Genomic DNA, 14,865 nt, shown 5'->3' on the forward strand with positions numbered 1-14,865 from the left:
ATAAGGTGTCCCAAAAACGGCGGCGCATTCGCGAAAAACCACAAGGGGGGGGGGTGTTCAAACACCCCCCCCCCCCCCAGCAGGGCGCGGGCTAAGCACAATAAAACCTTGCGTTCAAACTCACACAGCGCTGACCTGGCCGGGGCCGCTCGTCGCCCAGCTAAGCATTCTGTGATGGGTTGCTCGGCGGGCGGATGGCGGGCGGCCGTGTTTGACCTTTTATGTGCTATGTTTTGTTATGTTAAATGCCTATTGCCTACTCTATGTAGTCATTTATCTGCAATCTTAATTTCATGTTGTTTCTTCTCTGTTGGAAGGGCGCTTTAATTTAAGCGTTGCTTTTGCGCCTATCCACTATTTTGTTGTTTCTTTTTATGTTTTGGAGAGAATAAAATAAACTGAACTGAACTGAGCTGAGTGTGCTGCAGTCTTCTCAGCCGCAACAGCTCTCGTCCAGGCGAGTACAGGTGGGACGTCGTCGCTGTTACTCGTGTGGCTCATTCAATCACTTAGCTAAGAACTGTGGCCAGCCCAGTAGTGCTGCTGCCAGAAACACTGACTCTGCCTCCAATGCTCAGTGTGGGAAGTGTGGCCTTCGTGGTCACGAGGCAGCATCATGTAGGGTAAAGTGCAGAAAGTGTTCAAAGGTGGGTCACATTGCTAAAAACTGTCCGACCAGTACCAACAGGCGTGTGGTGGTGGGATCCAGGGTATATTGAGTAAAGGGTAGGACGAACTTTGGTAGGAATTTCTAGTGTAACTACTAGAGCACCTACTATATGTGGTCGGGACTAGCAAAAAGTTAGTTCAAACTTGAATATGGTAGCGCTTATGGTTGGCAGACGTGACGCGCACGTGACATTCATTTCTTAAATTTCTTAAATAACAGGTTTTAGGGACCAATTAGTGGGCAGATACATTCAATTCGCTATAAATAATTGATTATGCAAACATTAAAGAATCTACATCATTCAATTATAGCCAAAATCACGATGCGCTCCCAGGATTCGAACTCACGACCCTCGGATCCGTAGCCCGATACGCTACCGACTGCGCTACCGAGGACCGCGCGCGGAGGACAATGGGTCACGGAGCCGGAACCACCCATTCCGAGCTGGCCTGCCGCAGGGGTCCGTCCTCGCACCGACCCTGTTCACGCTGTGGTCGGCGGACCTCGTGGCGGCGCTGAAGCGGATCCCGGGCACCTCTGTCTTCCTGTAAGCCGATGACACCGCAACACTGTGTTCCGGCGGTACGATAGCGGAAGCCAGGGACCGGGCTCAACAAGCGGCGGATGCCATAGCGAAATGGGCCCGCGACTGGAAGATGCGGCTGGCAGGAAGCAAAACGCAAGTTTTAGCCCTGTCGCAGCACTACGTCGACGCCCGGGACCTGTACATCCACGTAGACGGGGCATGAGTGGACGCTGGGAGACACCTTCACCTTCTCGGCATAACCCTGGACCGGCAACTTCACATGGGCGAGCACTGCGCGCGCGTCCGGAAGAAGACCAAGCCGAGGATCGCACAGCTCCGTAAGATGACCGGGCGTTCCTGGGGTCTGCGGGAGCCACAGCTGCGAGTAGTAGCCAACGGCTACATCCGCGGTGCCCTGGAATACGCGGCGGCTGCATGGCTCCCTGCAGCGTCCGAGTCCTACGTAGAGCTACTGGAGATGGAGATGCGCGCGGCAGCCCGCGTTATCACCGGGTGCCCCGTGAGCACGCCGAGGGATCCGCTCCTCGCGGAAGCCGGTCTGGTTCCCGTGAGAGCACGCCGGAACCTGCTCGCTGCCAGACTGAGCTGTCTGGCAGCCTCACAAAGAAGCGGCGACCCACTGCGCGCGGTGGCCGAAGCAACGGCCCCACGGCGGCTCCGCACCACCACCGGCTGGCGCGACACGGGGGCGCGCGCCCTGGTGAGCGCGGGCGTGCGAGATGTACCTGTGGAGGAGCGCCTGCACGTCACCATCCCGCCGTGGATCGATGACACCAGGGTCCAGTTCAGACTTGACATCGGCAACCACATCAGCCGCACAGCACCACCCGACGTCCGGCAGGAGAGAGCGGAGGAGCATCTGGCCACCCTCCCAGACGACGCCGTATGGGTGTGGAGCGACGGCTCGGCGGAGGGAGGTGTCTCAGCCGGAGGGATTGGAGCGCTGATAACCCTCCCCTCAGGCGAGGAACACGAGCTCCGAGCCCCTGCGGGCAGGATATGCAGCAGCACCCGCGCCGAACTGGTGGCGATCCGCGGGGCACTGGAGATGCTGCTGCGGCTGGAGGGCGGCCTGGCGGAGAGCCCGGTCATCGTCTGCGCCGACTCGCAGGCGGCGCTCGCCACACTGGCGAGTGGGGCTGGGAGCCAGGCGACAGCACTCGGCGCCGCCGTATGGCGACTGCTCCTGGCGCTCACGGACGGAGGACGCCGAGTCTTCATGCAGTGGATCCCAGCGCACTGCGGAATACCCGGCAACGAGAGAGCGGACGTGCTGGCTAAAGAGGCATCCAGCCTGTCGCAAGACGCCGTCCCAACGGACGTCCGCTCGATGGTGAAGGCAGTCGGCCGCTCCGCCACCAAGGCATGGCGTCGCAGCTGGCCAGACAGCTTCTTCAAAACCATCATGGGAGACCGGATGCCGATGCCGGTGCTCCTGGAGTCTCGCGACGAGGCGGTCAACGTCCACCAGCTGCGGGCGGGACACTGGAGCCGCTCGCAGAGCTACCTTCACAGAATCGGACGCCGTCCCGAGCGCGACTGCCCACAGTGCAGTGATCTGGCCTGCCCGGCGGCGCGCTGCCTGGTGTGTCGCGAGGGCCCGGACACGCCGGAGCACGTGCTGCTGAGGTGCCCGTGCTTGGCTGGCGCGAGGCTCCGCCTACTCGGCAATATCAGACCGGACCCTACGCAGCTTCGGGACGGCGGGGCCGTGGCGGCCTTGAGCCGCGGCTACCTCAGTCACCAACAGCCGTTGGGCTACGGTCGGCCGTGAGCCGACCCGGGGAGAACAACAACAACAACAACAACAGGACCGCGCGCCGACAATCGGAGAGGCGGATCGCGGATGCTGGTGTGCAGAGAAATCTTTACCCTGTACGCCGTAGAAGAAAGGCTGGGTTTCGTGAAAAATGGTAGAGGAATTGTCGAAAGAAAATTCATCGATCTATCATTTGAGACTAAGAACCATTGACTCCTTCAAAGGTTGACCGAGATATCGCTCGCCGAAAACAGGCCATTTAACATGTAAACCCTATGGGCTGATAGGAAATGTACGCCGTGGAGCAGCAGTGCTACCAACTAACTTCGGCGGGGATCGAGTGGGATCTACCTACTCCCTGGATATTTCTGTGGGGGAGTTTGACCTCTGTGGGGTCATTGACAGTGGAAGTGAGCGCACTTTTACCGGGGTTACATGAGCGATCCGTTCCAAATACGCACTACGCTAATGCGCATCAGCTCCCCACAAACGTATCTACGGCACCGGTTACATGAGACTAATTCGTTTTATCTACGTCAAACGGATCTTCTTTGGCTCACCCTCGACGGCCGGTTATTCGCATCACAAACGGAATAGGATTAGCGTACAGTCATGGCGCAGTTGCGGCATTTCCCGGGACGACCGAACTAAACTTTAATTATTGAACAATATAATATCATTTGATATGCTCAAAAACATTTAAAATAAACATGAAATGAAAAATTGAAAACAGTTTTCGTGTTTTAAATCACTGAGCACTGATTCGCCATGCAGCGACCGCAGGGTGTTCAGAAAAAAAATTATCCATCAAAATATTTCATTCATTTTATTTTTGATATTTACCAAATTCACCTTCAAAGACTAAACCAAAATATCAACATTTTTTCTTTTGCTATTTTCTACTAAGCATTCAATAAAAATGCTTATTATTTTGCTTTTTGACGCTTCCATTCAGCAAAGAATAGTTCTTGTGAAATACGTCCAGTTCCGGTCCGAGTTGTGCGCCTCGGCTACCTGAGCGATCCATTCCGTTCCAAATACGTACTACGCTAATTCGCATCAGCTCCCCTAGAACTTATTCACGGCACCGACTACATGAGCTAATTCGTTTTAGTGACGTCAAACGGATCTAGTTTGGCTCTCGGCCCGATGCGCATTACAAACGGAATAGCATACAAATGTGGCGCATTTCCGTAGCAATAGAGGTGACTGAATTGATAATTTAATATGTTATGTCTTTTTTTTTTTTGCATTTCATCTGCTCAGAACATCCTAAGTTAACTAAAGAAAAAAAGTTGAAAATAAAGTTGTCTTGTTTTGACTTATTGCTCACTTGCCTCTCTCGATTCGTCTGTAGTGCTGTCAGAAAAATGTTTCCACTGAAAGTACTTAGGTATTTTCTTTTTTGTTTTCATCATGTTTATTTTGAAAACTTCACAAAATACCTAAATATTTTTTTAAATTTTGATTTCAAAAGCAACAAATGACAAAATACCTTGTATTTTTTCTTTTAAGGCTTCTTTTTGGGATGTAATAGTTCCTGTAATACGTATCTTGGTCCTATTCGCTCCTAAACCTGCTTTCCCAGCGGATTTTGATTATTAGCAGGTGGATACATGAGTCGGTAGTACGCTCCTGATTCGCATTAGTGGTAAATCCGATAGTGATAGGTACGCATTTGCTTTGCTCATGTAACCGCGGTTCGGATCGCCGATTCGTACTTCGGTTCATTCGGTGTCCTGGCGAGCTGGAGCGCGGACGTGTCCAGTCCCGAGAGCCTTCGACGATATTGGCGCACAAACCAGGGAGTAGAGTTCATTGATAGATTTTGAGTTTAGAATTAATTTTTGTTCTTAAATTAGGTACCAACTTTCTTTTCGGTAATCTCACCTTAGTTTTGTAGCTTTGCCGACTTTGTGTTCGTACTTGAGTAATTTTTCCGTAAGTTAAGGATCGGTACCGTGGGAGGCCCAAGGATGGATAAAGAGGCTATTGAGATGATTGTGAAGGAGGCAGTGAGCCTTGAGACTTTGTCTCTGCGAGAGGAGCTGAAAAAACTAAAAACTGATCAAAAAAAGAATGAGGAGGTGATAGAAAACTTGAAAAAAGAAAACAAAAAGCTGTGGAAGGAGATAGAGAAGGTGGATAGAAATGTTGATGAGGTAGAGCAGTACAACAGAAAGTCCTCTCTCATCCTGGGTGGTTCCTTTCCAGAGGGTGCGGAGGGGGAAACACCTCAGGAAACCAGGGCCACAGTAAAGAAGGTGCTCAAGGAAAATCTGAAAGTAGAAATGAAGGGAGAAATAGTAGCATGCCATAGACTGCGAAACAAAAGGCGGGTGATTGTAAAGTTTCAGGACCTTGATGACCGTGATGCTGTCTATCAGGCAAAATTTGAACAAGGTGGAGAACCAGGTGAAAAGATCACGATCCATGAGAACCTGACGGAAAAGAGGGCTAAAATGGTCTCTGTACTTGAGGAGATGCGCAAGAAAAAAGAGGTCCTCAACTATCATACCAAAAATGGCAACATCATGGCAAGAGATTCTACAACAAAAAGGTACTCGCGCATACAGCCATGGTTCAGTGAGGAAGAAATCAAGGCTACACTAGGTAACGCACCACTTAAGTCAAACCAACGCGAGCATCAAACAGGCCACAACTTCATGCGCTCACAAACTCTCCTCAACATCCCACCCGGATCCGTCGCACGAAAAGCTACCAACCTTGAAGACTACGTGGTCCCTTCCGCACGTCAGACTCGACAGGCAAAGAAGTCTCAGACTGAGCAGTAGAATATACAAATCCCTAGCTTTCTGATTGAGTCATTTTTGATTGGGCATGCCTGATATCTGGTCTTTGAAATGTGTGAAATAGTTTCAAATGGAAAGAACACAAATACAAATACTGCATGATACAAATATTGCAGCACATCACAAAGTACATGTTATGCATATTGCATAGTACAATAAACTTGTCACTCAAAATATCAAAAATAGCAAGTACAATTAGTAATACCCACTTACCAAACATAATAAAACATATACTGTGAAATATGACACTGTTTTGGTGCAGTATGCTTGGGACGGCTTGCTTATGAATGGTTACAATACTGCCTACCATACAGCTCTGAGCTCCAACCCACTGTCTGCACCTCACATCGGATACCCTTGTCTGGTCTGTCATGATAATGCTGGTCCCTTTACTGGAGCTCTCATTAACTGATCCTCTCACCTAATTGATCACTTTGATCTGACAGAACCCTCCAGGCCTACATCTGCCAGCTCTGCCAGGGTGCTATTGGAGCTGCGTGGATGTGGGTGGAATGATTGTGTGAGTGGATGGATGAATGTGGTGACAAATCACCTGAACCTGGCAGAAAGGTCGTTTTAACTATTTTAACATGGAGACTGGAGGAGTTATTTGCTATTCATTGGAATTTCTGACTGTTACAATTTCACAGTATATCAGTTACTGGGTTGCTCCTGGACCAGCACCTGACAGTTGACGTGGAGTTATGTTATGATACTAACTGGTGTGAAAAGACAGACATGGTAACAAATAACAATGAAAACGACATGGAGCCGGAGGCAGGTATTGGTTGTAATTAACAGCAACATCAACTACTTCATAAGATGGGCTGTCTCATGACATCTGCTTCCTCAACAGCATGCTCATAAACACCTACAAAATCATAGCAACAACACAGCTTGTGATCACTAGCATGTATGTTAAACAAAATCAAAATGGAATAGCAACAATAAGTACAATAACTGATGTCAATTTAGCACTTCAATTTGTGTGCAAATTGTGATGATTTGTTGCCTGTTGACCAGTGATGGTGTGTCCAATCGGAAATGGCTAATCACAATAAGGAAATAAAATATTTCACTTATCTTCAATATTGCTAGCCTGGATTTGTGTTTACCTAAAATTTATCCAATGCTGCACTGATACTCATTGCCTGTCACGTTTCTCACGTTTCATTACCCAATGAAACTCACCACATCACAAAATGACTCCTTTCCTACATGTTTCCACACGCCTCCCCCTCGTATTCTCTCACTCTCTCGCTCACTCTGACCTTCAAACACCACAAGCAAACGTAAACAATGAGTAGGTAGTATGGAAACCACGTGCTAACTTCATTCATAAAATAACCTTCAAATGATACAAACAAAATACATGAGTTACCGTGGATTATCACGTGACCTTATCAAGTTTTTTCTTGCCAAAGTTGAAACAATACAAATCACAAATAACCTAAAAACAAATAAAACAAAATACAAATGAATCTTCTTGCCATGATGTTCTATCCTTGGTATGAAGTTATTAAAAACAAATGCAACGAACATTCATTACTATAAAGTCACGTGACTTTTTCCATATCAAATAATGAAAATAGTCAGCCTTGGGCTTCCCTCACATGGGTTAGTCCGCCTCGTTTCAACGCCAGCCAAGAGGCGCTTGTTGCGTCGAACTGGTGAGGTGCTGGACATCGATTGTGCTATTTTCTGTTAGATTAGACATACCATACTTGAATGAATCTAGTAGAATGTACTGATTCAAACGGATCTCTTGATACTAAAATATTTAATCCCTTCCAAAGATTAGCATCATCTGATCTGCACCTGACTCATGAAAAATTTGAAGAACTGAGATCTTCATGCAAATATTTCTCCCTTCCCCAAACACAAAATTTGAAAACTACTCCTGACCTCAACCAACTCAGTATCCTGCATGTTAACGCCAGATCTATTTCATCTAATGACAGATTTGATGAATTCCAGCTTTTCCTACAAAGAACACAATGTACATGGCATTTCATATGTGTCTCGGAAACATGGTTATCAAATGAATCAGTAAATAGTCATCAGCTTCCTGGTTTCACAGGATACTTCAACAACAGGGTCGGAAGGAGTGGAGGAGGAGTTGCAATTTATGTCAATGATAAATATGTTAAATCCTCATGTGATATAAAATTAAGCACAATGTCATGCACCCAATCCCTTTTTATTGAATGTCAAATAACAAGCATAACTGGAGTGATTGTTGGCATTATATACAAACCTCCTGATTTGGTAAACAACTTGTTTCTAGATGAACTCACAGCCTCTCTTGAACAGATTGAGAAAAAGAATAAATCAACATTTATTGCTGGTGACTTCAATTTTGACTTACACAATATTGAACAGGACAGTGCATGTCTAGAATTCTTCAACATCATGACTTCTCACAGCTACTGGCTAACAATTTCAAAATCAACAAGAGTCTCGGAGGACAGATGGTCACTGATTGATAATATTTTTTGCAATAACCTTGAGCTCTTGTCCTATTCTGGCATCATATATGATGACTTTTCTGACCACTTCCCTATATTCACATGCTGTACTAAAAAAATCAACCCACCTGAAGACAATTGGATTACCACCTTCAATTATAACAAAGTCACTGAACTACAAGAATACCTATCCCAACAGCTCTCAACATTCCATACCATCCCTGATGCAAATACTGCAGCTGATACACTTATCAATGCATACTCTTCAGGCATAGCATTGTTTAGCATTAAGAGGAAGTGTACTAGGAAAACAACAGCCATAAAACCTTGGATATCTTCAGCAATTCTCACCTCAATAAATACCCGTAGCACTCTATATAGAGAAAAAACAAAGAATCCTACAAATAGAAACAAACTTGCCTATCAAAGACATAGAAACTGCCTCAATGGCTTGATAAGGGAAGCGAAGAAAAAGTACTTTCAGGAACAATTATTGCTTCATAAGACAAATTCAAAGAAAATGTGGGAAATACTCAACAGTTGTATAAATAAGAATCCTAGAAAATCTGAAGTATCTACTGCTTTCAGTGATGCGCATGGAAATCCCATTGAAGACACCAAGCAAGTAGCTCACTTATTTAACAATTTTTTCATATCAATTGGTGAGAAGCTTGAAAAAGAAATCCCAAATACCAGAACTGATCCCCTGGATAGTGTCACTTCCAGTGAAAACACATTTGATCATTTTCACCCAACAAATTCTGCAGAATTAGACTCCATGATAAGAAATATGAAAAATGTTGGTGCTGGTATTGACAACATCAATTCAAAAATATTCAAAAATACATATTCAGCAATACTCAGTCAATTGGTTCATTTAATAAACATATCGTTGAGTACTGGAACATTTCCTGAAAGTATGAAGATGGCTGTGGTGAAGCCATTATACAAATCTGGAAGTAAAAATATATTTAGCAACTATAGACCCATTAGTATCATTCCCTATCTTTCCAAACTTCTAGAAAAGATTGTACACCAGAGAATCAATGCATACCTCATACAGAATGACATATTATGTAAGGATCAATTTGGCTTTCAAAAATCCTTATCAACATACATGCCTACAGTACTCCTGCAAGAACGAATAACAAAAAGCATGGAAAATGGGAAAATGTCCTCAGCGGTATTCATTGACCTTAAAAAAGCATTTGATACAGTGAACCACAACATACTCATCAGCAAATGTCGTAAATACGGATTTACTGGTCGTGCTCTTCGCTTTATCAAGTCATATCTCACAAACAGACAACAATGTGCAGAATTTAAAAGTACTAGATCCTCTTTTCAAAGTATTAAGCTAGGAGTGCCCCAAGGCTCTATCCTAGGCCCCTTACTCTTCCTTATATACATAAATGACTTAAAAAATGTATGCAAAAAATCAGAATGCCTTCTATATGCTGATGACACAGCCTTACTTTTTGAAGGTGAAAATACACAGGAACTACAAGAAAATATGAATAAAGAACTTGAAGCTGTATCCATTTGGCTTCAAGCAAACAAACTCACACTCAACGTACAAAAAACCATTTACCAAGTATACAACCAAATGGGTAATATCATTAATTTGAACATTATGATACATGGTGAAAAAATTGAAATAGCAGAAAAAGTAAAATATCTAGGCATCACTATTGACCCTGCCTTGAAGTGGAAATACCACATCGATAACATAGCAATCATTATCAGTAGAAATATTGGAATCTTGAGTAGAGCGAAGTACTTTCTTCCTGAAAAGTCATTACTCTTGCTCTACAACTCACTGATTCTTCCTTACTTAAACTATTGCTGCCTAATCTGGGGTTTCACATATCCAACTTATCTCCACAAAATCGAAGTATTACAAAAACGAGCAGTTCGAATTATAGTAAATGAACATCGTCTTGCACATACTATGCCCATATTTCGTAAGCTCAATGTTCTTAAAGTAAACGCACTAGCTAGACAACAACTTATCATGTTCATGTATCGAAAATTCGCTTCACATTTACCATCACAACTTAACCAATTGTTTGCTACAGTAGATCAGGATAATATAAGAACAAGAAATAGACAACATTTTCACGAACCCTTCTCGGCAAAACGTTATCGTGCACAAATAGCATCATGGATAGGACCGCGTGTCTGGAATAATGTCGTTGCATCCCAATTCTCTATAACAACCATTAATCAGATGTCTAAATCTCAGCTAAAAAGACACGTCAAAGCATACTTCATACAAAATATGTAAGCTTTCTCGAGAATTTCCTCTTGAATTCTCGCTATCCTTTCATTGCAACTTAATTTCAAATGTACTTGCCTCAAAACTGCACTAATTGCAAGTAAATCACGTTTCATCGAAATTATTTTCATCATCGTCACCATGAATAACTCTGGCGCTGGAGCAAGGAGCCTGACCAGCAACAAGCTTCGCTTAGCTGGAAAGGCTTTTCTGCCCTCAGCATTGACCGGCCGAATTTTTGACCAGAGCGAATCCCCACGTATGTTTGCATGACGTGTGAATGAGCGATTGTTTTTTCTACTCTAGATGAATGCATGCCCTTCTGAGTGAAAGTTGCTTTCGGTATCGTAGTAGAGAACAGTCATCTGTCTGGTTTCAGCAGTGGCTACTTTCGCATTCTGTTCTTGTCTCCGCCTAAACCCGCTACCCCTTCTCTCATTTGCTTTTTTTAGTTTTATTTCCTTTCTTAGCAGGGAGTGCCGCGACTTATCAGTTTATTTTATCTGGTGTTAACGTAAGGTTCTGCTAGTCGCTGGGTTTGAGGGCGGGGGCACTCCTGGTCACCTGATCATGGGTGGCGGAGTAGTTCGAAAAAAAAGTACTAGCAGGTGGCTACATGAGTCGGTAATGCGTTCCTAATTCGCATTAGCGGCTAAATACGTATTTACTGTGCTCATATAACCCCGATATCTGTCCTCTAAACAAACTGCTGATTCATTGTGCCTTCAACTTCGTAACTGCAGCCGCAAAGTAGCTGGCGTAGGTTTGGAGCACGAGCAGCTGACCGTGTATGGCATGTACAATGTTGGCATTGAGGTGGGACAGCACTGTGTTAAAATGGAGGTGCTCATTACTGATTGTCGTGACAAGGTCATCCTAGGCACCCAAGTAGGCACCGATTTCCTGAGAGCAGCCGAGGTGGCTACTGGCTATAGACTTCAGTGGGGGAAAGGTCACAGTGTTTGGGGAAGAGATAGAGCAGAGACCAGTCACTGCATGCAGGTGTGCAGTTCTTGATTCTTTCGAGGATCAGTTTGACACGGGCTCAGATACAGGAGTGACCGACTTTGTACCTCCTCAGCTGTGTAAGGGTGTTAAGGTTGAGCCTGAATTGCGGCGTCACTTAGCTGATGATGACCGTCACCAGGTGTCTGACGTTTTGGATGAATTTGCTGATATGTTCTCAGTGGATGGTCAGCTGGGACGGGTCAAGGGTGTGGAGCACTGTATCGAGCTGAATGGTGCACAGAGGTCGAGTAAGCCGTACCCTGTACCTCACACACTGAAAGGTGTTGTCCAGGAGCAGATAGGTGAGATACTGCCACGGGGAGTGATAAGGGAACGTAAAGGTCTCGAGAGATTAAGCGGTAGGTTTTGCACTTTTACATTTCCGGTTATATCTCAGAAACTAATCGATCTACGATGAAGCCATTTTACACGATCATGGCCGGCTTGTTACCCTACAAGTCGATCGCATCTTCAACACTTAAAAGCTTAAGACGACGAAGATATAGCCTGAAGTACACTAAATTTTCTAGGTGCAAAACCTACCGCTAAACCCCGCGAGACCTGTACTTCTCCGTATGCTAGTCCTGTGCTACTTGTGCCTAAACGCTCTGCTTCTAATGAGCCTCAGGCTGATTCATACAGTTTGGCACTGACTTCCGTCAGCTGAACGGGGTCACTGTGAAGGACAGGCATCCTCTGCCGCGTATTGAGTCGCTGCTTGCTGCAGTAGGGCCTGACAGCTGTGTGTTTACTCAGCTTGACCAGAAAGCTGCTTATTGGTAACTACCAATTCCTGAGAGTGACCAGGAGAAAACTGCATTTGTCACGGAGGATTCCCAATATTGTTACCAAGTGCTCCCGTATGGGGTGACAAATGGTCCGAGTAGCTACCAGCGTCTGATGATGAAAGTTCTGGGGGATCTCATGTGGAAAAGCGTCTTAGTGTATCTAGATGATGTTTTGATTTTCTCCAACTGCAATGAGGACCATGTTAAGGTGCTTCGTGAGGTCATGGTGTGTCAGAATTGGAAATAGCCGCTAAACTTTAGTTCTGCAGCATTGTCAATAGATGGCAGTACCGCAATATGGGCGGCGAATCGTGCAATTGACGTCAAATTTTCGGTACCTGCGAAGAATTGAATTGCGGATCTTTTCATGCAAGAATCAAGTAAATCGGTCCACAACTTTTCTAACAACAGGGGTATAAAGTCAAACACCCTGCCAGAGCGACGGCGCGGCGGCCGGCGGCGGCCGTTACGCGCCGCCTGGGTGACTGCCGGCGCGGGACGGTTCCGACTTTGCATTGCACTTAAACCTGTCAACTGCCTGGAATAGATATTATAGCAAAATTTTCATTCGAGTAAGGAATAATCCAAGGACAGGAAGCATGTATGTTTGTGTGCATACTGTGCAAGCCAAGAAGCTGCGTTACCAGATACTCGCTAATATTAGATCCAGCCAAGTCCAAACGCATTCCACGGGATGTGTTTCTGATGCGTTAAAGGGACAGTATCATCGAGAAAAAAAATCAATGTATGGAGCTGATTTTTTTTACTAGCATTTCTTATTTTTCTGAATCAGAAAAACATAGTTTGAGGACCGAACTCGGTGAAAAATATTTTTTCATGAGCGGGTCATTTTCATGAGCGAACCACCACTACAAGCATGGCCGCCACTTTGGAAGCCTGCGAAATTACTACAGAACTGGCGCAGATAATACATTATTGACGCTACGCTTACGCGGCCGCTCTTCTGATTGAGTTGTCGTTAGGGAAAGGCAGCATTAGGTATTGCCAAGAAGATATCACGTGACAAGCTGAAGGAATTCCTTCAAGCTGAAGGAATTCCTTTGTTGAGCCGCTAGAATCCGAAGGAAACAGCGGAAATTGCTTACGACTATTTAATGAATTTAACGGTGATGAATAAGTGCGAAAAACGTTTTGGCTTTATAAAATTTGATGAAATGACCAGGGTAAAAGTTTTATTACTGGCGGTCAATTCAAAACGGCGCAAACATTTAAACAGTGAAGATAGTGAAGCACGATTCAAAGTGTAGTACACCTTTCGTACTTTGAGCGGCGATAGCGGGATAACGGTGTGGAGCTTCGAGGATCGGTCTTCAGTTCCCGGACCAGAAAGGTGGGGCCTATGCAATGTCAAATTTCATCAAAATGGTGATACTGTCCCTTTAACAATATTTATCGTTCGAGGGCGGATACAGTTGTAACAATACAAAAAATGTTTTTGCACACCTCAATTCCTTGAATAATTCTCTTCAACGCCTTATTCCTAGTTAAGCGAATTAACTAGTCCATCCTGGTTGAATAGATAAGGCGATTTCGCCAAAACGTCGCGGAAAACCGACCGAAAACGGCCGCGCTCAACGATAATTTGGGCATGTAGACTCTTAAAAACTCGCATTGGACGGATAGAGTTTCCCAGGTATTGGCTTCAAAACAACGTATTCGGCTCCCGAATACGTCCAAGTGATCCATCTCGTTCCTAGTTAAGCTCTAATTAGATCAAGTGACTTATAAGGAGCGAAAAAGCGACAAAAAGCATGAATTCCCCCCCCCCCCCAATCATGCGCTGGTTATAGCCGTGACGGCAGCAAGATTCTTAGATAAACGGAAATAAGTCGTTAAATTTGAACTCCGACGAGCAGTATGGGAGAGTGCCCAATCTGCGCCCGGTCTCCTAATTGCGCCCGCGTCATTTTCTGTGAACCCAGTAGGTCGATTGGTGTTTAGAAAACAATTTATTAATAGTTAATTGCTAATTGTTACTTGCTTAACGACATCATCTGTGATCAAAACAATATTTTTCAACAATAAAATTCAACTTTCTAATACTGAAGCAAAACGTAATTTCGATTACTGTTTCTCTCTTGTTAAAAAGTGCTTTCCCACATGAAAATGTGTTTGAAAATTTTAATATTTTATTTAAGCTACAGTAAAAATATCATACGCTTCAACAAATGTTTTTTATGATCAGGAAGGCAATATTCCTGTATGTTTGATGCAGTATTGCAATGCAATCCAGCCATCCAAGAAACTTTGCGCGAGAGGTTTTCTTGGATGGTTTTCTTGTATAGCTTGATTTCATCTGGAGCTTCTGCTTTAAAAGAAATTTGTAAGCTTGGTTGTACTAAGTATTTAGAACTGCTTGTATGTCAGTACCCATCGTGCATTTAATGTAACTATTTTATTTCCGCAAATTTAGGCCTTTTTAAGCAGATAACAAACGATATTATGAAACCTACAGGAAATAATAGCTAGGAGTCTACCACAACAAAATATTTCTATCTCGAGTTTCCAAAGAA

General features: G+C 44.7%; 1 protein-coding gene and 1 long non-coding RNA gene across 2 annotated transcripts in view; one reads left to right on the plus strand and one right to left on the minus strand.

Annotated features, from left to right (window-relative positions):
* LOC122380003 (sodium bicarbonate transporter-like protein 11) overlaps window positions 1-14,865 on the minus strand; it is a 266,840-nt gene that overhangs the window by 139,902 nt on the left and 112,073 nt on the right. The gene's annotated exons all lie outside the window — the stretch shown is intronic.
* LOC122380008 overlaps window positions 7,374-14,865 on the plus strand; it is a 55,158-nt gene continuing 47,666 nt past the window's right edge. The window contains exons 1-2 of the long non-coding RNA XR_006256269.1: window positions 7,374-7,459; window positions 11,723-11,845. This is a non-coding gene — a long non-coding RNA (uncharacterized LOC122380008). The remainder of the gene's footprint in view (window positions 7,460-11,722; window positions 11,846-14,865) is intronic.

The sequence above is a fragment of the Amphibalanus amphitrite genome, unplaced genomic scaffold, assembly GCF_019059575.1.
Source record: "Amphibalanus amphitrite isolate SeventyFive unplaced genomic scaffold, NRLGWU_Aamphi_draft 000089F_arrow, whole genome shotgun sequence".
Lineage (NCBI taxonomy): Eukaryota > Metazoa > Arthropoda > Thecostraca > Balanomorpha > Balanidae > Amphibalanus > Amphibalanus amphitrite.